Source organism: Manis javanica, chromosome 13 (assembly GCF_040802235.1).
Source record: "Manis javanica isolate MJ-LG chromosome 13, MJ_LKY, whole genome shotgun sequence".
NCBI lineage: Eukaryota > Metazoa > Chordata > Mammalia > Pholidota > Manidae > Manis > Manis javanica.
In genome coordinates, this window is record NC_133168.1 from 85,072,353 (window position 1) to 85,098,977 (window position 26,625).

At 42.3% G+C, this 26,625-nt stretch overlaps 2 long non-coding RNA genes across 2 annotated transcripts in view; both read right to left on the reverse strand.

Annotated features, from left to right (window-relative positions):
- Nucleotides 1-3,671: 3,671 nt before the first annotated feature.
- On the reverse strand, nucleotides 3,672-15,666 carry LOC118970468 (uncharacterized). Its single transcript, XR_005058519.2, has 3 exons — nucleotides 12,116-15,666; nucleotides 9,552-9,641; nucleotides 3,672-3,871 (listed from the first exon to the last, which is right to left on the reverse strand). It is a non-coding gene; the product is annotated as an uncharacterized lncRNA (long non-coding RNA).
- A 5,646-nt stretch (nucleotides 15,667-21,312) lies between these two features.
- The window catches only part of LOC140845550 (uncharacterized), a 50,895-nt gene continuing 45,582 nt past the window's right edge, over nucleotides 21,313-26,625 (reverse strand). Inside the window, exons 2-3 of the long non-coding RNA XR_012124384.1 lie at nucleotides 24,531-26,554; nucleotides 21,313-24,159 (exon numbers count right to left, since the gene is read on the reverse strand). This is a non-coding gene — a long non-coding RNA (uncharacterized lncRNA). The remainder of the gene's footprint in view (nucleotides 24,160-24,530; nucleotides 26,555-26,625) is intronic.

Consider the following 26,625-nt stretch of genomic DNA (forward strand, 5'->3'; position numbering starts at 1 on the left):
CTGCTGTGGGCGGTCCTGGAGAGGGGCATCAGGTGGCCCCAGAGGACACGGCAGACTATCCATCCCCAGCTGTGACCTGACCACCCCCCAGGGGCAGGCAATAGTCTTCACAGCCTGGCTTTTGCTGACAGCTTCCCGGAACATGGACTCCACGTCGCCTCCCATTTCGGGCTGTACCCTGCCAGTGGGAAACTGTGCCCAGTGCTGTGGAGACGCGGAGGCTGAAGGGGGAGAGCCAGTCGGGAGGCCCTATGTGGAAGGGAAGGGATGGGGCGGGAAGTTCCTTTTCACCTGGTTTCTCATTTCGATCTTCAGAATAACTCAGTGATTATCTCGACTTGTTGCCAGTGTGCCAGGCGGCAGGCTGCGTCTCACATCGGGCAGGCCTGCATCGCTGCCCTGTAACCTGGGGGACCCGGCTCCAGGAGGCAGCAGCAGGACCAGCCTCACCGCCCCATCCCCGGGCATCGTCCTCACCCTCTGCTGCCCAGCGCCTCTCTGGTGGGTGTCACGGACCATGGGAACCTGCTGTCCCCGTGTTGCCCCGCACAGCCCCTGCTCCCGAGTTCTGCCTGCAGCCCCAGCACACCCTGCTGGCCACTGTTTCTGTGCCCGCTGTCCCCGCTTGCTTTCTGCTGTCACTATGGCCTGGGCATCTGTGCTGAAGACCCTCTGATACCCTGCCCCCATCATCAGGCCCTGCCTCTGCTGCCCATCAGCCCCCAGTCCCCGACCCTGAGCACCCCACTGGGCTCCTGGCACCCCTCCCTCCAGGGAGCTGAGGGTCCCTCCTGCCCCTGCCTGGTCTGCACCTGCCCGGCTGCCCCTCTGCCCAGCCTGCTCCCTGTGGCCCCACGTCTGTTGCGCCCAGGTCAGCGTTCGTCTGAGTCCAGCGCCTCCCTCCTCTGGCTGTTGACGCTTTGCCAGGCCCTGGAGACGCCCCAGGTTACCTTACCCCTTTCCTCACTCCGCGGGGTGGGAGACAAACTTTCTGGAGAAGCTAATAGAATCCTGGTGGCGATTTTTCACATTCTGTACTGTCTCAGCTGGCCCCCCTATTGGAAGTAAAAATCTCTTTACACCCGAGGAAGAAGCATCGACCTCTCTGAATTAGTGGCAATTGGATTCTTATAATGGTTTCGTGTGACCTTCCGGTTGGTTTTAGAATATGAATATTACAGGTGAGAGAAAGAGGTTCGTAACATGCAGCTGATATGAGCGGATGAACATAATGAACGCAGCTCATGTGAGTGAGAAAAGGTTTTTATTACAAAGGAGGGCCGAGGGGTGTGATTCAGAGAAACGGGCACCAGCCGTGCTGCAGGTGTGACCGGCTCCACTAGTGTCTGGGACCAGAAGCACCTTCAGGAAAACGGGATCATAGAAGATCTCAGCGGGGAGTGCCTGGCCAGATGCCCCAGGGCGACAGGCCTGCAGAGCAAGCCTTGTACTGCCCAGGGGGACGTGGCCACACTGAGTTCCTCCAGCTGCGGCCACTTTAAAGGCACTGTGATTGCCCTTGTATGTATGAATGTGGGTGCACACAGAATTTAGCATCCGATATTCTGAGACTAGGCGTTCAGAATGTGCTGATAGTGTCTCCAAACCCTCTTGAGTTTTTATTACTCGAGTTTTTATTATGAAATGAATCAAACAACCTTTCTCCAATCTTCTAACCATATCCCTTCCCTCTCTTGAATCTCTATCACTCTCCTGTTTACAGACCCACACAGAATACCCTTATTCTAAAATATTTGGATATTAAGGCCATTTTCCTCCCAAATTACCATCAGCCCCTTTTCTTGACCACCAGCGACATGCCCGCGTACCTCGGAAATACTGAAGGTTGGATTCCTAGTCACCACAATAAAGTGAATATTGCAATAAAGTGGGTCGAATGAGTTTTTTGGTTTCCCAGTGCGTATAAAAGTTCTATTTATGCTATACTGTAGTTTATTAAGTGTGCAATAGCATTATGTTTTAAAAAAGCAATGTACGTACCTTAATTTAGAAAAGTTTACCACTGGAAGATGTTCACCATCATCTGACCTGTCAGCAAGTCCTCACTGTTTTGCTGGTGGCGGGTCTTGCCGGATGTGGGTGGCTGCTGGCTGATGAGGGTGCTGGTTACTGAAGGCTGGGGGTCTGGGGCAATTTCTTAAGCCCACAGTGAAGTTTGCCACATTGATCCTCTTCCTTTCGTGAGCACTTACTCTGCAGTGTGCAAGTGCTGTTTGGAAGCGTTTCGCCCACAGCAGAAGTTCTTTCAAAACCGGACCAAATAGAGAACTGAAGTGATGACATCACAACCCATTCTTGATTGGCTGAAAGTGCACTACTTCATTTGCACAGGACATAACCAATCAGAGCTGAGGTATATCAAACTAAAGTGTGCTTTTGAATGGCTGAGTTGGTTTGGAGCTTTTTGAAATTTAAAAGGGCTTGAAACTTATAACGGCGCTGAAGCTTCTTGGAACTTCCAAGGGCTTTGAAACTTACAGGGGCCCTGAACTCTTTATCTGCCGGCATCCCTCTATCACCTGTCTCATTAAGACCTATATTAAAATGTACACGCAGTCCATGATAGAAACTTCAAAATATAATGCAGTTTTTGCCATAAAATCAAATTTCAATTTATATGTGGATCTGTTCCTTAATGGGTACCCTCTGTCCTGTTATTCTACATCTGTGTTCTGCACCCTTATCCATTTACCTAAATATTATAGCTTGATAACAAGCCTTGCTGTCTGGTAGGGCACTTTTACATTGTTGATGTTCTTCAAAATTATTGTGGGTATTTCAGATTCATTGCTTTACATGAGAATTTTGTAATTAAATTGTGAACTTGTATAGGAAACCAATGCAAGAAAAAGTGTACTGGGTTTTAATCACAATTATTAATTTGTAGATTCAGTGGGGAGAGCTGGTAAATTTGTTGACACTGGGACTTCCTCTCCAGGGATATGTCTTTTATATGCTCCAATAAAGACATTATTTTCTGTGTAATGTTTTGGGATGTTTTTGCTATATTAACTACTAAGTGCTATATACTTTCTTTTCTATATGAAGAAAGCTATAAATGCTATTAAAGAACATGAAAAAGTGATTTAATAATTAGAGATATAACTTTTCTTGATGGAAATATGTAATACCACAAATACATGCAATGCCATTTGAATATACTACAATCAGATTATACAATTTTTTGAATAAAAATTAATTTTCGTAGTCATATAGTTAGAAATATGATCTAACTTCTTTTGTTTAAACATTTTCCAGTGGTTTCTTCTTTGATCCACAAATTATTTAGAATGATTTAGAATTGTTATTTAATTTCCAAGTATGTGGGTTTCTTCCAGATATTTGCTCATTATTTCCAATTTAATTCTGTTTTGATCAGAGAACATAATCTGTATAATTTTAATGCTTTTATACATAAAAATGTACTGAAACTGGTTTTATGACCCAGCATATTTTGAATCGTTATGACTGTTACACATAGAATGGAAACTGTGTTCTACAGTTGCTGGGCGCAGTGTTCTGTAAACAGACCTGGACCAGGCTTGTTGGCAGTGTGGTGAGTCTGAGTATCCTTACTACTTTCTACTTACTTGCTCTGTTGATTACTACTGATAGAGGAGTGTTGAACTCACCGACGATAACTAAATTTACTTCAGTTCTTACTTCATTTGAAGTGTTGTGATTAGGTGTATACCCATTTAGGATTATCCTGTTTCCTTGGTTGACTCCTTGATCATCATGAAATGTCCCTCTTTTCATAATGATCAGAAGATTCCCAACTTCCACCTCCAGTCCAGACTTCTCCCTGAACTCATAGATAACTCAACTTGGACGTCTGATAGGATTTCAACTGCAAGAAAGCCAAAACGGTGTATTTGATCTTTTTCCTCACAGAACATGTTCCTCTTTCAGTCTTTCTCATTTCAATAAATGGCACCATCATTTACCCACATGCTAGTCATTGGCTTGTGTTTTTTCTCTCAAACCCCGCACTCAGTCCATCAGCAAACGCTGGTGGTAATGCCTTCCAAATACATAGAAAATTGACCCACTTCTCATCACTTGGTCTAAGCCATCATCTCTAGCCTTAACTGGTCTCTGTATGCATCTCTTTTAGCCACACTCGTGCTCCCACTCCATTCTCCACAGAGCAGCTAAAGGGATCCATTTAAACATCAGTCAGATCACACTTCCCACTTGCTACCCAAGCCATTCCGAGTGAAAGCCGAGGTGCTTGCGATGACCTTCATGGCTGTGTTCCGGTCCCTCGCCGCCTACTGGCGGCCTTCCACTCTGCCCCTCTCTCACTGCATTTCAGGGATACTAAACCCTCTCTCGCATCCAAATGCACCAAGAAAACAGTCATGCTGGGCCCTTAAACATGCTCTTTATTCAACATGAAACACTCTTTCCCATATATTTATGATGACTTTCTCCCATCATTCAAGTCTCTACTCAAAAAATGTAATTTATACAGCACCAATTCCCTAACATTCTCTTCCTGCTTTTTTTTATAACACTTATTACCTGACATGATAGTCACATTTGTCTCCCTCAGTAAAATGTAAATTATGCTAGAACAGACACTGTGGCTGTCTTGTTCAATGCTATACCCTCAACACCTAGAACAGAGCTTGGCCTAGGTGAGCTCAATAAACATTAGTTGAATGAATGAATAATGCTGTACCATGTAGCTGAAATACGTGACACTTGTACAGATTGAGTATCAGACATTTAAGTTAAGTAATGAGGTTTTAATGTGATAGGAACAAAGCAACAAAGTATTCTTTGTAGCTGAATAATGGCTTTGGGTGATGAACCAGAGATTCAAATGATTTTTTAACTGATTAATATTAACAATTTACAGTCAAAATTCAGAAATATATTTTTATAGCCCATTTCTAGAAGCCAACCTATGAGGTGGCTGATGCTCAAATAGGCAGATGGATCCTCTTTTAATCAAGAAAACGCTTGGCTTGTTTCAGGGCAGAAATATTACTTTAACAAACAAAACATTGTGAAATTAACAGGCAAAAAAATGTGGCAGTTAAAGTCACACAATAAGAAATTTGCTTCCCTAAAGAAATACAGATTAATTTTTCACTATACTTAGCCTTTTTCAATAAAAATGATTTTATTGGTTTAGTTTTAAACACATATTCAGTACCAAAACAAGTTGTCTCTGATCAGTAGAGACCACTCACTCATTCATTCATCCAGCACATGATTAACAACTGCTCCATGCCAGATACTGTGCTAGGTGCGTTCACATGAATTAGCTCACTTAATACTTTGTGAGTGGAAGAATTATTATCCCTTTTTTATTCACAGGGAAACTAAGCTTTGTCCAATTGTTGAGAAGTCACTAATTCAGAGATGAAAGTCACACCCAGCTCCATCCAATTCTGTGTCTTAGTGTTCCCTCTGCCACACCATAGGTGCCTCAAGTCCGATTTGCACAAGGACCACCAATTTGCTACTGGGTGAGTTTCTACATTTTGGACATTCTACGTGAAGTAATTTATTTCTTTCCCTGAGCATTTATGAGGGTTAAAAAAGATTCACCTGACATGAATTCTAATTTCAATGAACACATAGTTCAACAAGGCAGATGACATGTGCACAAGCAGTTATGATGCAAAGTATAAAATAAGACCAAACAAGAAAGACAAAGTGCTATGGCCTGTTAGTAGAAAAATGTTCTTTCGTTAGCAGAAGAATGAAGGATAACATTGTCACTTAAAAGAATTCAAAGTGAGTGGTCTTTTCATACTGTGAATTCTCTTGGATGGAAACGGGTGGTAATGAGTTTCTTATTAATTAACTAGATTCTTTAAAGAAGGTGATGGTGATAATGAATGCCTTATAATTGACCACCAACTAAAAACAGTGGAAATAATGATCATTCTAGTGACCCTACATACAATCATATTCTAAGTTTAAGGGCTTTAGTTTAAGGGCTGAGAACTGAAAGCATTATCAACACCATGTTATTTTTGTACATCTGTGGCATTTGCTTTTCTTATTACACAAGGCAGAGAGATCAAGGTGCTTAGACCTTAATGAAGCAAGGTTAAATACCAGTGAAAAATTAAGGAGGTTTTTCCAAAGCCAAGTTTGCAAATACCTATTAGTTGTCCCACAGAGATTAGTATGGTGAGTCTCAGTCATACCAAAAAAAAAAGAATAAAGAAATTTACTCCAGTCTATGACACTTACTAAGAATACAGGCAAGAAGTATCTTTTGCTGGCAGAGACATCTACATTAAGAATGCAGTACAGCACTGTTCAGTCGTATAGGGCACTGGGAAGGATAAGAGCCTGTGCATGAGAGTCAGACTACATCCTGAATCAGACAAGACTCACCACTAGCAATCCTTTTCTGTGCTGTAAAGTTTCACAGGGAGAAATGAGCAAAACTCATCACAAACAAACCATATACCTATATTCAAAACCTATTAAAGTCTCTGAAAAACTCAATGCCGAGAACTCTTTCCATGATGAAATGCTTCTTTTAAAGGTTTCATTTATTTAAGAATAGTGAAAGAGAACTGTAGGTAAATTTCCAATTTTCATTTCTTTTTGTGTGTGTGGTGAAGTAGGGTAAGAGGGCAGGCTGCTAGGGACCAGAGGCAATGACTACAAATAAGTAAAAGTTACTACTAGAAATGCCTACAGGTGTTTCCAAGGGAGAAAGTGTCAAGGAAATCAGTGACTGGGAAAGTGTGACAGCAGACTTCAGATATAAGTTTAATACCATGATGATGAAAACAGCCATAATTTTAGTCATGGTATGTGTTGTGACATCATAACATGGACTCTTCCCATCTTTTTTTGTCACACCCCCCTCCTCTCATCCAATCCATCAGCGAAACTTATTTTACCTACAAAACACTGACAATTTCCACAACCACCCCAATGCAACCCCTCACCGTGTGTGGCCTGGGCTATCGTGGTAGCTTTCCATGTGGACCTCTGACTTCCACGTCTGCCCCCATGGCCTCTTTTTAACACATTAGCCAGAGTGATCCTGATAAAACTTGATTTCAGATCATTTCCCTGATCTTCTTCAACCACCCCATCCCCCGAAGTGGCTTCTTTCCACTCAGAGGAAGAGGAAAAGTCATTACAATGACCTTAAACAAGACGGACCTCTGCTACTGCTCTGACCTCATCACCTCGTGGTACTTTTCATTTTGCTCAAAGAGCTCTAGTCAGTCCCAGAGGCCTCTTTTCCACACCAAGTACACTCCTGCTTTAGTGCCTTCTGACTTGCTTTAGCTTCTGCCTAGAACACACTCGTTCTTATCTGCATGTCTCCCACACTCCATTCGGGTCTCTGTTGAAATGTCACAGGATCAGACAGGCCTTCACTAAGCACACTGTATGTAATAGCCCACCTCCAGTCACTCTATAAGAAATATATTTTCCCCGTTTACAGGTGAGAAACTATAGTTCGTGTTGTTAGTGAGTGACAGAGCTAAATTTTAATCTCCAGATTATCTGACTCCAAAGACCCAGTTCTTTTCATCCTCCCATGCTATCAGTTTGGAGTTGCCCAATAGACAGAGGTACCTTGAATATTAATGAAATGAAGATTCCTGGAGCCAGACAGATGTACTAGAAATAGTTTGCCCTCCATATTTGTAAGATTGGTGACCTATAAAATAAATTTTTAATCAAAGTCTAGAAAAAAGATTGCATGCTGTTAAAAATTAAGAAAAGTTAGGATTTAATGAGGAAAAGTGTGAAATTGTGCCTCAGGTATAGTCCTTTTTAACCCTATTTTAGAAGAATATATAATTCAATTCCCATTTAATGTTTACATATAGACAAACCAGTTATAGCTTTGTTTTTAAGTATGCTGATATCAGACAGTCAAGTCCATGGTTTAAGATTAGTTGTTCTAACCCATGTTCCAGACACTATCACCTTATGGTGACTCTGTGTGTGTGTGTGTGTGTGTGGTCTCAAATGTTGAAGGGTGAAAGAGTCTCTTGAGAGTGAAAATTCTGCACCAAAATATATAAAGAAACAAAGATAATATTATAACTAATACTATCACTGCGAAAAATACTCATGTAGTAAGAAAAAGTAACCAGTCTCTGTCAATGACCATTCTGGCTGAAGTAATACCTAATACCACAAGAATTTTGAGTAGTTTTCTAGTTTTCACTGTAACAAAATTTAATTTGTAATGGGTCATACACATATATTCTTTCTTTTAATATACATTTATTAAGACCATTATCCTATAAGTACTCTAAAGTCCAATTCAATGAATAGCTGTACTATTTGTATTTTACTCAGTTGTTTTGGTACCCAACAAATATAAACTAAATTTGAAGATGTAAACTGTTTTATAAAAGGAAGAGAATGAGAAATAAAGAGATGGATCACAGCATCTGTAAATAAAGAATCAAGAGTAGAAAACCTCTCTGAGCTTCCAAGTGGGCCATGGAATGGGAACAGTGTAACTGGGGGAGTAAGCTTCGAATCCACTTCTAACTTTACGTAAAGAAGAGTTTAACAAAGCTTCTATGAATTTATGTGCTCCAAACTTGGGTGTATAGATCTGTGGGTCAGGGTTTGTTGAGTTCTTGAGACAACTCTGTGGAGTGGGGAATATTCAAGGAGAACACCGATCCACCTACGACTAATACAAGCAGCCGAAGGCCAGGATGTCAGGAGTGCTGGTGGATGTGCTCTGCATGAGTGGAATATGAATGTATGTAGTATTTTCATATTTAAGTGATATATTTGAAGGTGTGCCGCCTAAAGATCCAGAAAAATTTTTAGGAAATCACATATTCCAAGTCAGTGGTACTACAAAGACAGAGAAATCTTTCTTGAGAGGAGCATAGCAACCCCAAAGGGCTCAGGAACGAGTGGCCATTTTGGACATCAGAGACCTGACTACAACTCATGTGTAGGTGTCTCCAGCAATATTTATGACATTGCTAAGCTAGGCAATCATTTCTATATTGTCTTCTAAATGAGATCATAATTTTGAATTTCGTTGTTTAATATAAATAAGCAAGGAGGAGGGGGGAAGCAAATCACACCTGGAAATCAATCCTGTGAGCCAGCATGAACAGATCATGACATTCCTCACTTAACCGGTATGTGGCGGATTCTGAGGAAATGTGCAAAATCAAGCACTCAGCTCAATAAGGGCCGCCTCACGAAGCAGTCACCTTGGGGACCAACCACCAATTCTGAGGAGACTGCCATTTTGGAAAGCACATTCTTCTTTGGCAATTACCTCGAGGTGCAATTTACAAACCACACATGCACACACACACTCACACTCACGACCACACACACACAGTGTTTCATGACTTCATCTCAGAGTTTGTTTTTATAGATTTAAAGACGAACCCAATAGAGATGACAATAAAACAGGTGTGCATTTTGACATTGAGAATATCTCCTCTCTTGAGTTCTATGCTCCTTCCTGAAATCAAATAATAATGAGCCCCTAAATGACAAACCACAGTGATCCTTTCCCAAAAGCTGGAAGAACTTACTGGTAAGTGGCCAAGGAGGGAAGAGATATTTTCACCAACGAAAATTATCACTCCATCTGTGCTCAGTATTATCATAAAGCCATCCAGTGACTAATGAAGAGAGAATAATAATGTAATTAAATAGTGGAACAATAATAAAATGAAGGTTTCTTTTCTAAATGCATAAATAATTATAATAGCACACTGAAAATGTACAGTGGCTCTTAAATATCAATGAAGCAGGCAGAGACTTAATTAAAGTTCCATTATTCTGCCTCTTTCACAGAATCTCCTTAACCTGACGCATGAGATGTTTATCAAATGATGTGTCACTCAAATTTTAATATACACCCAATTAACACAAAACTCTCCAACACAAGCTAGGAAGATTCCTGTCTGTGTGTAAGTTGTTTCACATTTAATTCAAAATCAGTTTCAAAAACGCAATGAGTATAGTGCAGGGCATTTTCATTTGTGGTTCATTTGGTCATCTACTCATAAATCTGGGTACTGCCATTGCTTTCCTGCTATATAATGGATCAGATAGACAGACAAATGCCTCCTGGTAAAGAACAGTTAAAATGAGGAAGAGCATATCCAAAAATGTATATTCACAACAGGCCCAAGCTTGTGGAAAAGGGCAACAATCTGATATCAGAAATGACTAGAATACAGGAAGGAAAAGGTAAGGGCATGTGGGAACCTGCATTCGCTTTGGGAATATTTGCACAACCCTGATGGCATAGAGCTTCGGGGAGAGCAAGCAGAGCCCATGCCTGCGTGACGGAGGAGGTGACATCAGAGACTCCTGCATAAAGCCAAGCCTCCCAAAGGGCAGCTCAGCAAGCAAAACAGATCTTATCCAGCAAAGGGAGACAGGAAACGCACATACCTGCCTCAGCCTCAGCTCTGGCCACAGAAGGAAAATAAAAATGAATGTCCTGCCTGGGAATTGCTAAACAGAAGCCCACGCTCACACGCATCTGCAGCTGGAATTCACAGACTACCTACCCAGCCCTCAGCACTCCGAGCCCATTATTCAGTTCAAAGTGGTCCTGACCCCAGCTGTATCTACTAAAAAGAAATTGAAATCATCTCTACAGAATCTTTCTAAAACCAAGGCTCACAGAATTCATGCAGATAAAGTTCCAAATAACATAAGATTATAATAAAATATTAATAAACACAGGAAGAAACTGAACATGAACAAGAGGCAGTGTAATAAAATGCAGAATCAGATTCAAAAACAGCAGATACTGGAATAATCAAAGATCAAGTCAGTAGATATAAAATTGTGGGGGCCCGGCCTACGGCCGAGGCTGAGCCCCACTCTAGCTGGACACCTGCTCACCACCCTTTCCCCTCTTCCCTGTTGGGGACTGGCCCAGCAGACTTCCGTACCCGTGCACAGCTCGTGCTGCCCGCTTAGAGTGGCGCGTGACACCTATCCGCTTAAAGGTCACGCATGATACTGTCCCGGATTGGTTGGGTGACTGAATATAAGGGAGCCCACCGGGAGGGAGAGGAGCTGCCCGACAACTGCTGTAACCGCCACGAGAGATTAGACAATAAAGCCTAGAGAAGAATCAAGACCTTGGGCGTGTCGCTTCGGTCCCTGAAGGGTCGCGACAATAAATAAATAATATAAAATAAGTAAACTATATGATAAATAACAAACATGAAAATATGATGAAGGAACAAGAGATTCAAAACTGATGAGGCAGATGTGAAAAAAAATCAAACAAAATGTCTAGAATCATTAAAAATAAAAACTCAATGTATAGGTTAAATAGCATGTTAGAATATGGCTGGAAAGATAGTTTGTGAACTGGAAGATTGAGCTGAAGAAATGACTCAGACCAAAACACAGAAAGACAGAGGCATGGAAAAGAAGAGAAATTAAATGACATGGAGAAGAGAGTGAGAAAGTGCACTAAGCATTTTACGCATGTTCACTTTATTCTCACAACTCAGTGAAATAGAGATATTTTTTACCCATTTTACCAAGAAAGAAATCAAGGCTCAGAGACAATAAGTCTCTGAAGGACATACAGCAGGTAAGTAACAAAGGCACACTCGTATCTCCATACGTCTGACTCAAAAGACCATGATCATCCATTCAGGCTGTAGTTGGCGGCCTGTGAACTATGCGAGACTAACCACTCCCTTGGAGACAGAAATCAGAAACACCTCACATCCCCGAGGAACAAAATAAGACCTGAAGTCTTATTCTTTAGAGTCTTAACAGTCTGTGTTGAATGCGTCTAACAGATAATTATTTAACTTTCCATTAACCTATGCAAGGACTGGTTCCTATCTGCTGTCACTCAAGACCAGTGGCTTTCAAAACTCAGTTGGCATGAGAAGCATCTGGGAACTTGTTAGGAACGGAGGCTCCTGGCCCTCCGGGGCTTGAGGCTGATTCAGACAGGTTACGGTGGGCTCCCGGGAATCCGTATCATCCCCAAGCTCCCTGGGTGATTCCAACATGCAGAGTCTCCGAGTCACACTTTCAGAAACTCTGCCCTTTATCTCCTATTGCACATGTTCTACATATGAAGGAACCAAAGAAAAACCCCTCTTACTTGCAGTGTCATACTTTTGAAGTCTTCACAGCTACGGAATTGTGGAATCCAGTCAGACTCCTCTCCAGAGATTTCTCGATCAACTTTGCCTTTTTAGAAAAAGGAAGAATGCATGGAAAACTGTCACATTAAAATGCTTAGCTACCGGTATTAGACCTTTCAAAATTATAATTAATTTTATAGAAAATATTCTCATGAGAATATACTGAATGCTAATGAAGGCTCTGGTATAGACTAAGTGCTTATAAATGATCATAAACATAGAGTGTTTGCAGTTGAAAAAGACCTTGAAGATCCTCCAACTCAATTTCTACTATATACATTATGACCTCTCGAATGACATCATGATATTCCACCTCCAGTTCTTTCCTTTTCTTGAATTCTTAAAGTCCTCTGAATTCTACCAAAAACCAGTATTCATAATATGCCAGATAGGGTACAGGCTGCGTCAAGGGCTGTAGGCATATCCAGATACCTAAAATCTCCCCAACCCCTGGCTAAAATAGGGAATTCCATGACTTCATTTCATTGAATTAAGCTTTCAGCAAGGGCCCTTAACTAGAAAAATCTTTTAAATCCTATCTTGTATCTCTCAAAGCTGTTAACACTGGTCTATCACCCATCTATCCTCCATTCTTCAAGGTTTTCCAAATGAGCGGTGTCTCTGCCCCTGTGCTCACGCAGAGCCTTTGCTGTCACAGTCCATCCCTCGTCACCTCTCCCGATCCAACCTAACCCTCTACTGAGCTCACTAGCTCCGGAACTTCACTAATGCAGCCCTCCAATCTCTAATTATTGGAATGAATGCCTTCTCCTCACAGAAAAATTAGAGACCCATGACATGCAACTTGGGTGTCTATTACGCTAAATCCCCTGATAAGGGTACTTCTGATAGCAGCACTTGCTTTCTTCCTGGGTATGAGTCTCAGATCCTTTCCTGTAAAGAAATTTCTTATAATGAGAAGGAAGCCAAGCATGGGCAGAAGAGCTCCAGAACCCTCACTAAAGAGGGAATGAGAAGAGGGTGTGAAACTGCATGGGAAATAGACAAAAATATGAAGAATAAGCCAAACCAATTGCACAGCTGCCTCAAGATCTGTGCTCCTGAGCACCATCCCAGCATGGGAACTCAGTTCTGGTCACAGCTCTTTAAACTCAGGAAACAGCCCATGACACTCCCCCAAATCTGATTTCTACAAAAATAAGAAAATTATTGTTAAAAAATAGCAAAAGAGGTTTAATGCATAGCCAAACATAAAAGAAAGGGAAGGGCATGGGTGCCAGAAATTAAAGAATTAAAGTACAGGCTCTAATGATAAAAAGGTGCCTAGGTGGTAGCTTATGGGGATTTTAAATCACACATAGGCTCCATTGGATGGGATCTGGAGTTCTAAAGCCCATTCCAGGAGCAGCACATAAAACCTAGAGACCTAAAATGATCAGCAAAATCTGGCCTCAGGCCTAGAGGAAAAGTTCACCGTCTGTCTTGGCATTTGATTGGAAACAAATGTCATTTACTGGAAATCAAAACCCAGATCTGTGTCATGCAGATTTGGGGTCCAAATTTACAATTTTTAAGGTTTAAGGAATTGCAAGCCAAGAAATTAACATATCCACTGATTTGGGGCTATTAAGACATCTTAGGCAGGGGATTCTGGCAAAAAGATGGCAGTGTAAGAAGCACTGTGGAAACCTCCTCCCCAAATCACATAAAACATGAAAATACAGCAAATACAGCTAATCCTGAAAATTACCTGAAGACTCCAGAACATTCTGCCTACATCTGGGAAGCAGAAAAAATGTCACAGAAAAGGGTAAAGAGGAAAAGTCAAGATCCAGCAGGAACCAAGCCCTCCCCTACCCCAACCGACAGGTGGGAGGAAGAGGCGTGGAGCAGGGAGAGAGTAGAAGCCCAGGACCACTGCTCACCTGGCCCTGGAGATCTGCTCCTGGAACACAGCCAATGTTACACGGTGCTCTGGAAATTAGTGGGGCTGGAGAGCAAAGATGGGTGGAGCACTTGGAAAGGCTGAGATGCCAGCCACTTGTGGAGAACAGGCACCAGTCCTGGAGGGAGGGCAGCTCTCCCCATGGCAGCTCCAGTGGCAAACCCCAAGTAGTCTCCCTGCTTATGCAATCAGCTGATGACCCACACAGCTCACCTGAAACCAGACCACTACAAGCAAGACAGAAAGGTGCCACACCCACTGCACACCAACAGCTGGGGCTCCCACACAGGAAACTGAGCTTCTTCGCATTAGAGGGCCCCTCCTACACAAAGATATTATTCCATATGAAACACACAAAAAAATGAAGAGGCAGAGGAATTTGGTCCAAACAAAACTACAAGAAAAAAACACCAGAAAGAGGGCTTAGTGAAACTGAAACCACCAATCTTCTTGATAAAGATTTCAAAATAAAGTCATAAACATACTCATGGATTTGCAGAAAAGTATTCAAGATCTCAGGGAGTACTTCAACAAAGACATAGAAATTCTGAAAAAGAGCCACTCAGAGCTGGAGAATACAGTACCTGAATGTGGTACCACAATGGAATATGATTCATCCATAAGAAGAAAACAAATCCTACCATTTGCAACAACATGGGTGGAGCTAGAGGGCATTATGCTCAGTGAGATAAGCCAGGCAGAGAAAGACAAGCGCCAAATGACTTCACTCATTTGTGGAGTATAACAATAAAGCAAAACTGAAGGAACAAAATAGCAGCAGACTCACAGAGACCAAGAAGGGTGAGTGGTTACCAAAGGGGAGGGGTTCAGGAGGGTAGGTAGCGGGGGAGGGAGAAGGGGATTAGGAGGTATTATAATTTGCAATCACAATACAGGTAGGTCACAGGAAGGCACTACAGCACGGAGAAGACAAGTAATGACTCTACAGCATCTTATTACACTGATAGGACTGCAATGGGGTGGGTGAGGACTTGATAATATGGGTGAATACTGAAACTACTGTGCTGCTTATGTGAAACCATCATAAGATTGTGTATTAATGATATTTTAATCAAAAAGAAAATCTAGGGCTTAAATTGGAGGTAAGTAGGCCAACAAATATGGGAAAAGATACTCAAACTTACTAATAAGGGAAGAATAGAAAATGTACAAACCAATGAGATAGTACCGTTCACCCATCAGAATGGCAGCAATTAGAAGTGTGAATATTATCAAGTATTGGAGAGCATGGAGGAAAGCACACATTGTAATACAGTGTTGAGAGGAATGTAAACCCGTGAAGCCATTCTGAGCAACAGTGGCCTTCAGCTGCACGTGCTGCCCTGTGCCTGAGCACGCCCACCACCGGGGGGAGATACCTCAGAGGCTAACTTGTAGAGAGATCGATGTCTAAGGTGACATGTACTACACATTGTCATAGTGTCGTTTGTGACAGGAGGGGGCTGGAGACAGCCTAGGTGCTTATCATATGGGAAATGAACAAGGAAAATTTGAGAAATATACAACATTGAAAATTTGGTAATAGTTCAGAAAAGCAATGAACTCTAGATATACATACTGTAACATGGTGAGACCTTAAAACCGTATTACTGGCTGAAAAGAGTAAGAAACAGAGTAAGATCTAGGGCACACTGCCACTTTTCTAAATTATAAATATATACATAAAACCAGACTCCATCTCTTACAAGAATATACATTAAAGGTGGTGGCTGACAGGGGGCCACCTGTGGGTGGGAAGGGGCAGAGAGAAAAAAGGAAAACCAAGAGCAGGGCCTTGACCTGTGTTCATCACATGCCATCAAGTAAGAGTATAACTCAGTTCTTTGCTGCTGAGGCATAAAAATATAACAAACGAATGAATTAATGAATATATACTGAAAATGAGCTCACACAATGGTTGATGTATTTATCATGGGTCTTGGAAACTAAACATCAGATTCCTTTTAGAAAAAAATGGCATACATACACAAATTACACACCCGCGTCTCACACCTCTGTGCTCCTTCTGAAAGTCGGAGCAGTTTCTTTTGCAGAGTGACCTGTCCCTCCGTGGGATAAGCGTGCAAGACTGAAAGTCACCCCGAAGTCAGAGCAATTATTTTTCAGTAATGTCTGCCTCACATTTTGGTGGTGACCAGGGTGAGGAGGGTGGCTGAAATGAAGGGAAGATAGGACACATTGTGCCTCAGAGTTCTGAAGACTGTTGATGGGCTGGCAAAGAGTACACTTAGGGGATGGGAGGAATCTTGTTGTGTAGGTGGCCTGCCCTCCTGTTTGACTGTCACTCATGTATCTGTGTACCCTAGAGCCTCTGGTGCTGTTCAGCAGCTTCTTCCCCACCTGCAAGGAGGCTCAGTCGTGTTCAGCACTGTATTTGTATGGAGCTCACAGGACTTGGGGACACGTGCATGGCCAAGCTGAAGACTAACAGCCATTCAATTCTCTGAATGTGCTTTGGCGTCACTTCCAACTGATTTTGTCATGTGTGTGCCTATTTAGGCCTCCTAGGCGTCCCCATTTTCTTTATTACTTTCTTACTTTATCAGAAGACCTTTTCCTAAATAATGCAGGGAAGAGTATGGCTATAAAACAATGTGTTTAAGCAGCATGACCTCAAGACACTATTCTATCAGGAGGATGTCTGAGATACAACAGCAGCAAACCACACCCTTTTCCTAGAAGCACACAACTTAAGCATGTTCTTGCATGCAATGTAAAACAGACTGACTTGCCAGGTTGCATAATGATTGTGTAAGTAAGCAGATCATTACAGCAAATATTCAGATAGAGTTCAGAGAGTGAGGAGACTTGCATTTTATTCTTAAGCAGAGTTTAACTGGATGAAAAATACTCTGATGCAGAAATGAACCACCTAGTACATCTATGCCACTGATCTTCATAGAATATAAAAAAGTGTCTTCTTTAGGTTATTAAAATAATAACCTAATACTGTAAGAAATTACCATTCCAATGCAGATGAAGGCACTATGGTTTTAAATGTTTAAATTTCAGAGAATATTACTCAAGTTCCCTAAAAAATCAGGCAATGGGTTATTTATCATGGAGACAGTAAGATGGGAAAATGACACATAGGAAAGAACTGATGGATTTGATGGAGAAAATTCTGTTTAATTTCAGCACCCTGACCCTCTCATATCTCTCCCCACCCTCCCACTCCAAGCTCATCGTTCAGGCTCTGCCCCCTCAGCTCCCTCGTCACAGGGTGTTGATGGACAAGGCTCATCCACTCCCTTGAGGTCCGTAAGGGACCTGTAAACTTCATCCCTGTCTAGTATAGAGCCTGACACTGAACAGGCAGAATGAACATCTGCTCAGGGACTGACTGATCCTATCAAAATGGCAATCCATTCTGTGTCACAAGACCTCCCTAACATAATGCGGCATGCTTATACATCAGGGCAAACCAGTTGTGCCTCAATTTTGTTATAGACTTATTACTTGTCTTAAGGGTATTTTTAAGTAAAAAGAAGGAAAAGAGATTGTGGCAAGTCAGCGTCATGGTTTCCAAGCACCCTGAGTGGGCACTGATAATCCAGCTCCCATTTCACACCTGAGGGGTGGGTAGAAAAGTAATGACACCAAAGTCATAGGGCCCTAGAGCTCCCAGAATGCTCCTGGCCCTTTTCTTGGTAACTCTGCATGTTCTTTGACACAAAGAAACATCCTGCTGAGAGGCATGAAAGCTCTGCCCCTGCTTCTGACAGAGACACCAGGAGGAAAGTTTGAAGTGTCTAGAAGAAAGGGGCTGTTTCAATGAAGGGTGTCCTGTCCTTGCAGGATTCAGACATGAAGCTAAAGAACCCTTCATTTTAGGAAAGGGGCTCGATGGCTGGGTTGTTTTCCATATAAGCTACAAATGCACTGGAGTAGAAGGTCCTGCTTGTTTGGACATTGAACATAGAAAGCTAGGCATTCTTGAGAGTTGGTGAAGGGCAGGCAAAAAGCTGAGTACTTCACAGCCCTTGCCTTTCTGACCCCCGCTAGAGTCAGAATGACTCGAGCTGCTCCCAGCTGCTCTTTTATCTTGGCCAGTTGTATGTAGAGGTAAGGCTCAAACTCCTGTCATAGCATCATCTTAGTACACATGCACTGTGTCATGTGCCATCATGATGTGGCTTCGTGGGTAGTGACTGAGTCACTCACGGATCTGTAATCTTCTGTCAGGCCCGTTGTAAAAGGAGCAAAGGCAGCTGCAAGGGAAGCATGACGTGCCCCGACTCACACAGTAGGTTTTGCAATAGTGCTGGATCTGGAGCCGAGCTTCTTCTGGGCCCGTTCCTACCAGCACACCAGTTTCAGGAGCTATGGTGGGCATGGTATTCCAAGGAGAAAAGTCAGTCTTTAGGAAGTACATGATTGGGGACGTTACTCAGAGAAAATTTTTTTTCTTAGTTTCACCTTGTCGGTCCCCTACCTGCCTCTAAGCCGCAGACAAAGGAGGAGATGTGATGAGTTGCCAAAGACCTGAAAGGACCAGCCAGGGGGCTGGGGCTCAAGGCCTAATGGTGCGAGAGCCATGCTGAGAAGGCATTTCTCATATTTACTGAATAAATGAACTTACAATGAACTCAAACATCCTTATCCGACCTTGAGTCTCGCCCAAGGACGCGACGCCTCTCAAGGATACCAAACTGTGTGAAGGCAGCTCCGAGCCGTGAGAACTGCTCTGGTTCTCATCACTCAGTCCTTGATTACACATCAACAGAGTGTGTGGGAAAAACAATCAAGTCGTGTGTGCTTATACTTTTGATTTCTACCTTACTTGAATTATGTATTAACCCCATCAATCCCACACACCTTAAGCATAGGGAAGAGAAGAAATTGTAGGGGAGGGGCCTACACCAGTTAGCTGTCAGGAAGATGGTGCCCTTTCACCCTACAGTGTAGTAGGGAACACTGGGAAACCCAACGACAAGCATTTCCAAGGGTCTTCGCAGCCCCCACCTTTGCTGGCGGTCCTCAGGAACTCTGCTCCAGGGCTGGATTGGGTCGCAGGCTGTGCCACCCGGCAGTAGCTGCACCAAGAGGAATGTGCCCGCCTCCCTCCTATTCACCTTGTACAAAGCGGTGAGCGGGTTTTGCAAAGATGCACTGGGGCCTTGGCCAGGGAGGCTTTGTCATGTGGAGCCTCTGCGCTGCACTGTCCTGATGTCACTGCTGCTTCTGCCCCGCCTGAAGCAGGGCAGTGGCCTGTGCACCACAGTATTACAGGCTCTTTGGGTCATTTTCTCTCCCACTGAGTAGCTAGCTGGCCAGTCTCATCAATACAGTACCAGTGAGATGTATTCAGACAGGAGGTATTTCGCACCTGCTAGGAGGGAGGTCTGTCCTAGGCTCTGGGGACACAGCAGTGAACAAAAGTCTTTACATTCCTGGCACTTGTACTCTAGTGTAGGAGAAAGATCATAAATAAATCAATAGACTAAAGTAGGTTAGAATGGCAAGGAGGGACATGGGAAAACACCAAGCAATGAAGGCGGGAGGCTGAATTTGATTAGGTCTCACCGTGCACAATTGACATTTTTATAGGTTAAAAGATGGTGCCATATTGGCAATTTGCAGTGGCTTAACTAGGTAGTGGGGGGCCAGTAAGGCCTCCACAATACCGGGAAGGTGTAGAGGAGCAAGCTATGTGGATTTTGGAGGAACTATTCCGACAGAAGGAAGCGCAGATGGCAAGTCCCTAAGGCTGGCGCACACTGGGTGTGTTTGGGAAGCCAGAGTGGCTGCAGTAGAGTCAGCAGGGGATGACAGTTTGTAGGAGAGGAAGGTGGACAGGAACAGACGGTGAGAGCGAGCAGGACCTGTGGAGGACTGCAGCCGGGAAGGTGTGAACATCCCACCTGCGGGGGAACCAGGCCTGTATCAGCTCGCCCCTGCCCCGGCGAAGGCAGCCACACCAGAGTCCGTCACCACTGTTCCTCCCCGTGATGCACTGCCATGTGAAGCCCCGGGCAGGACTCCCTGCTCTCCCTCTGTGGGTTACTTGGCTAATTCTACCCCACAGTGCCTCCTGTCACCACTGGCAAATACCATGGAGGTCTGGTCATGTACATATATTTTTAAAATCATAGGATTGGGATTTTCAAATTTCACTTTTGGGGTTTTATTTCTCAGTTTGGTCAATTACAAGTTGTGTGATGTTGGAGAAACTTCCTTAAGTATCATGCTCTTTATCTATGAATGGTAAGGATGTGTATGAATACACCGTAGTGTATAAATACACAGCAGAATGTGTATGAATGAAATAAGATAAAGAAATGTGATCTATCTGCTTTCAGAAGTAAATTAGTCTATATGTTTTACAGAATACTATACAAATTCAAGTTATTATCCTTTAGGAAGTACTTCCATATAGGAAGTGATCAGAATTTATAACTATATTAAATCCTAAACTGAGCTATAAAGACATTATTAAATGCAAATGGCTACATGTGAAACTGGTTTATGACCTGAAGTCTGTGTCTGGTGGTTTCTTCAAGATTCTTATTTTTCTATTAATTTAAGGTTGTTCTCTTTTTCTGTTTAAAACCAGCACATTTTAAACCTCTATCCTTAAGAGATGTTTCTAGATCCATTAACACCCAAATTGTTCCATGAAAACTGTTCATGTGTCCTTGCTGCATGGAGGGGGCGTGCCCCAGTGTGAGCATGCTAGAATTCCCAGTGCGGAGGCCGCATCCAGGCAGTTGATTCCCTGCTATCCCACCCACCTGAGGGAGATGCACATGCCAACATCTGGCAGTAACAGATACGAGGAAAGGAGTGGGTGCTTTTCAGCACCCTGGTGTCAAAGGCTGGGCCCATGAGCCCATTCCCATGCATCTGTCCTTGTGCGACTCAGAACCAGCCTCTTGGTTTTCACTGACCTTGTCCTGTTGTTAGGTGCAGGGCCTGGTCTTTGAAGACGGAAGGCATTAAAAAGAGAAGCTAGAAGAAGGGATAGCAGTCTCGGTATTCTGAGTTTTATATTTCATTGTGTTTATATGACCTCTAGTCGACCCATATTCCACCTTCAGCTACGTGGCAAATTATTCTGATCAGCTAAAAGCATAAAGTCATTTGATTGTTTTAGCAGGTTTACAATTGATAAAAGCAATTTCATTATTAATATTTTATGAAAAGCTCTAAATAAGGATTTGTACTAAAAAAAAAGGTTTAGACACTAATGAAAAGAAGTCTAATATCAGAGTTTACAAAAATCTGGGCTGAAGTATCTGGGCATTAGCCTAGTCTATGGGAAGTAGTTCTGGGTAACTATGCCGGCAGCTGCTTGTTTTACTCAATTAGCAATGTAACGTTTTCACTTGTCAGCCTGCAATGAGGACGTCGGGCTGTGTGTGAGGATCCCAAGAAACGGGACAGGCTCCAGCTCTCTTTTGCCTTAATGCTTTTGGCTTTACCCTCTGTATCCCGGGATATTCTTTTGCTTTAGCTCCATTAATCTTTTAACTTTTTATCTTTTTATTTGGATATTAGCAGGAACTACCATCTACACGCGCCTTTGTCTGTGCTCACAGCTGTTGACATCTTGCCCTGTTTGCTGCAGCATGATTCTCTCTCTCTCCCTCTCTCTTCCTTTTCCTCTCCCTCCCATCTTGTCTCCTCTCTGCCTAATATGGTCATTCATTATTTACTTATTCATTTGTTTATTCACTGGGTTATTCAATGCTCAGATTGTCACATGTCTTATTCAATTAACTTGCTTTTGGATTCCCAGGATACAAGCATAGAATTAGCTGTATGTCCACCTTGCCTCTAAAGGGGCTGATTTGCAGAATGAAAAAGAAAACCAGGGCCAAGTTTACAGTCGATCTCCTATCTACACAGTCAACACTAGGCCATCGGTGCTTTAATACTCAGCAAAGACATAGGATAAAAAGTTTCTTCTTTTAACATAGGCTGGATCTTGGCTGATCTTTGTTGCTTTATTCTCCCAACTACTCACCACTGTCAAGGCATTGAGGCCTGCAGCAAACTTCATTTTAATGATGGGCCGGATGATTTACATTATGTCATAGATATCCTGCAGAGCAACTTTCTCTGTGGGAAAAGCAACACCTCAAAGATGATGGTGCTCTGTATTAAAAAAATAAAACAAATATTTTAGTTATTTGAACCTTATTTTTACTGTATTATATGGAATTTAGATTTAAATGCCAAGTGAGATATGCTTACCATCTCTCTTTTCACCTGTTTATAGATGCAATCAAGGCCCAAGAAGTTTCGGAATGGAGTCCCTGTATTTTGAACCTATTCCTGCAGCATCAGATGTATGTACATAGACAGCCAGAGACTAAAATCGTGGCCCTTTACCCCACTAATGATGATTCTTTTTTTTTTTTGAGAGGGCATCTCTCATATTTATTGATCAAATGGTTGTTAACAACAATAAAATTCTGGATAGGGGAGTCAATGCTCAATGCACAATCATTAATCCACCCCCAGCCTGATTCTCGTCAGTCTCCAATCTTCTGAAGCATAACGAACAAGTTCTTACATGGTGAACAAATTCTTACATAGTGAATAAATTCTTACATGGTGAACAGTACAAGGGCAGTCATCACAGAAACTTACGGTTTTGATCACGCATTACGAACTATAAACAATCAGGTCAAATATGAATATTCGTTTGATTTTTATACTTTATATGTGGATCCCACATTTCTCCCTTTATTATTATTATTTTTTTATTTTTAATAAAATGGTGAAGTGGTAGGTAGATGCAAGATAAAGGTAGAAAACATAGTTTAGTGCTGTAAGAGGGCAAATGTAGATGACCAGGTGTGTGCCTATGGACTAAGTATTAATCCAAGCTAGACAAGGGCAGCAAAACATCCACGGATGCAGAAGATTTCTCTTAAAACAGGGGGGGTGAGGTTCTGAGCCTCACCTCTGTTGATCCCCAATTTCTCACCTGATGGCCCCCCTGCGACTGTGCCTGTCTTAGGTTGTTCCTCCCTTGAGGAATCTTACCCGTCTCTGGCTAACCAGTCATCTTCCGGGGCCATACAGGGAAATGTAAAGTTGGTAAGTGAGAGAGAAGCCATATTGTTTGAAAAGGTTAGCTTTTTACTTCTTTGCAGATTTATGCCCTGTGGCTTCTATGCCCAGCATTTATCTTAAGGTATTTTTACCACTTGGAGGAATTATGATACTTGGTGAATTCGATATGAGGCACGAATTCTATTTAAGGGTTGTAATTAGGAAGGAAGAAGAAAAGCTATAGAAGTAGCAGGCGGAAGAAAACATGGGAAGTTTATTTCTTTGACATATCTTCTTGTAGAGTAACTTCAGCATGTATAGGTTTTAAACTACCAATTAAATTGTGCACACACATTAACATAATAGGAGTACAGTTACATAACCAAAGCAGACTTATAATTAGCAGCCATCTCCAGTGAAACCAAGAAAACCAGTTAGGCACCTTAGGCATTTGTGAAAACTTATCTATGATATGGTGGATATAGTCCAACTGAACTTGAACAGTCTGAGAGAAATCAGACGAATTAAAACAACCCATTCCTGGAGACTGTTCACATCCCATATGTTCTTTTAATAGTAGATAGTCTGTAGTTGTAAGATTTTGGAGCGTTACAACTTGCACTTCTCCCAATTCTTGGTTGAGTTCCAACAGTATAGATCCAGTCAAATTTGTTGTTTTACTGTATGCACAGGCCAGCTTAGATATCTCCTTCTTCATTCCCATGGCAAGTGCAGGAACCGGTGGGATGAATGCAGCTACGGCTATAGCAGCGCCTGGATCTTTCTTGAGGTTTTTTGATGATCATCTTCTGGTATGACTCTTCCAGAGAGTGCTGATGTTGGAAGTTCTTCTTCATATCATATCTTAGTTCATTTTCTGGGTAGCCAAATTAGGCTTTGATCCTCTGTATAAACACAAACAGACTCTTTGCCTACACTTTGATATGCCCTTTATACCACTGTGTAGAACTCATTGGAGGTCACCAAACAGGAACTGCTTTTTTGTTTTTCTTAAGAGAAAGGAATATTAGCAGAAAAATGTACCTCCATAGCCGATCATCTGACACCCTATAAGTGATAAAAATTAAGGATATTTAAAGCATGCATTAATTGTTGATTTACAGTTAGTTTTATCCTATCAGGGAGTAATCCCCCTTTTCTTTCTTCCTTTTTTTTTGTTATCATTAATCTACACTTACATGACGAATATTATGTTTACTAGGCTCTCCCCTATACCAGGCCCCCCCTATAAACCCCTTTACAGTCACTGTCCATCAGCATAGCAAAATGTTGTAGTATCACTACTTGTCTTCTCTGTGTTGTACAGCCCTCCCCTTTCTCCCACCCCCCCATGCATGCTAATCTTAATACCCCCGTTTTTCTTCCCCCCCCATCCCTCCCTACCCACCCATCCTCCCCAGTCCCTTTCCCTTTGGTACCTGTTAGTCCATTCTTGGGTTCTGTGATTCTGCTGCTGTTTTGTTCCTTCAGTTTTTCCTTTGTTCTTATACTCCACAGATGAGTGAAATCATTTGGTATTTCTCTTTCTCCGCTTGGCTTATTTCACTGAGCATAATACCCTCCAGCTCCATCCATGTTGCTGCAAATGGTAGGATTTGCCCTCTTCTTATGGCTGAGTAGTATTCCATTGTGTATATGTACCACATCTTCTTTATCCATTCATCTATCGATGGACATTTAGGTTGCTTCCAATTCTTGGCTATTGTAAATAGTGCTGCGATAAACATAGGGTTGCATCTGTCTTTCTCAAACTTGATTGCTGTGTTCTTAGGGTAAATTTCTAGGAGTCTAATTCCTGGGTCAAATGGTATTTCTCTTTTGAGTTTTTTGAGGAACCTCCATAGTGCTTTCCACAATGGTTGAACTACTTCACATTCCCACCAGCAGTGTAGGAGGGTTTCCCTTTCTCCACAACCTCGCCAGCATTTGTTGTTGTTTGTCTTTTGGATGGTGGTGATACTAACTGGTGTGAGGTGATATCTCATTGTGGTTTTAATTTGCATTTCTCTGATGATTAGTGATGTGGAGCATCTTTTCATGTGTCTGTTGGCCATCTGAATTTCTTCTTTGGAGAACTGTCTGTTCATATCTCTGCCCATTTTTTAGTTGGCTTATTTGATTTTTGTTTCTTGAGGCATGTGAGCTCTTTACATATTTTGGATGTCAACCCCTTATCGGATGTCACTTATGAATATATTCTCCCATACTGTAGGATGCCGTTTTGTTCTGTTGATGATGTCCTTTGCTGTACAGAAGCTTTTTAATTTGATGTAATCCCATGTGTACATTTTTGCTTTTGTTTCCCTTGCTCGAGGAGATGCGTTCAGGAAGAAGTGGCTCATCCTTATATTCAGGAGATTTTTGCCTATGTTGTGTTCAAAGAGTTTTATGGTTTCATGACTTACATTTAGGTCTTTGATCCATTTTGAGTTGTCTTTGTGTATGGGGTTAGACAACAATCCTGTTTCATTCTCTCACATGCAGTTGTCCAGTTTTCCCAGCACCAGTTGTTGAAGAGGTTTTCATTTCCCCATTGTATGTCCATGGTTCCTTTATTCTATATTAACTGACTATATATGCTTGGGTCTACATCTGGGCTCTCTAGTCTGTTCCATTGGTCTATGGGTCTGTTCTTGTGCCAGCAGTTTGTTATTTTTATAGCACTCTTCAAATGCATGGTTAAGGGATTTCAAGAGCAGCATAGACAGGCTGGATGTGTGGACTCCCGCTTGGGTTTTCAGGCTTACATGTGACTTTCGCCTGAACGGTTACGTGTGGTTCTGGGATTGTGCAGCCAGCAGCTGTCTCTGGTATTTAAGCTTTTTCTGTAACATGGAGATGTTGTGGGCACATATTTTAAATATGAAGCGCTGATTTTCTCTTACGTTTTCCAACTATTGTTCATTTAACAAGCAACCTCTCTAGATAAAACGTTCTCCATTCTGAAGGCATACCTCTGCTTACACTGTGTCGACCTTGCAAATAAAATAGCCAGTTATTTTTATACCAAAATGAATGTATTCTGGAATAGCAGAGGAACTGCAGTTCAGGGCAAGCACACTATGGCAAACCATCGGCAAGTCTGGAGAAACACAGGGAGGGTCACCTTGCATTCGTTTTTGAGAGGAAGCTGGTGAGGGTTGTTTTGAACAAAAGTCTGTCAGAGAGAAATGAGAGTCTGGGGTTATGGTGGCTTCTCATGGGCTGCAAGTGGTGGTTGCTGCATCGCAGCCGGGGCAGGGAGGGTTTTTTTCCCTTAAAAGCAGGAGATAAAATTCCTACATGAAAAGTGTCCTCTCTTGCCAAGATAAGAATTCTCTTCCTTCACCCAGCTGGTTATGTAGGCTATAAGGTGTGGGGCACATGTGTGAACACTCCCCTGCAGGGCTTCCCGACTTCATTTTAAATGAAGTCTCCTTGACTCATTTTCACACTGAAGATTCTGTTAAAATATGTATGAAACAGAGAAGAGATTAGGTAGAAGAAGACTAATTTAAACACCACTAGTCTGCT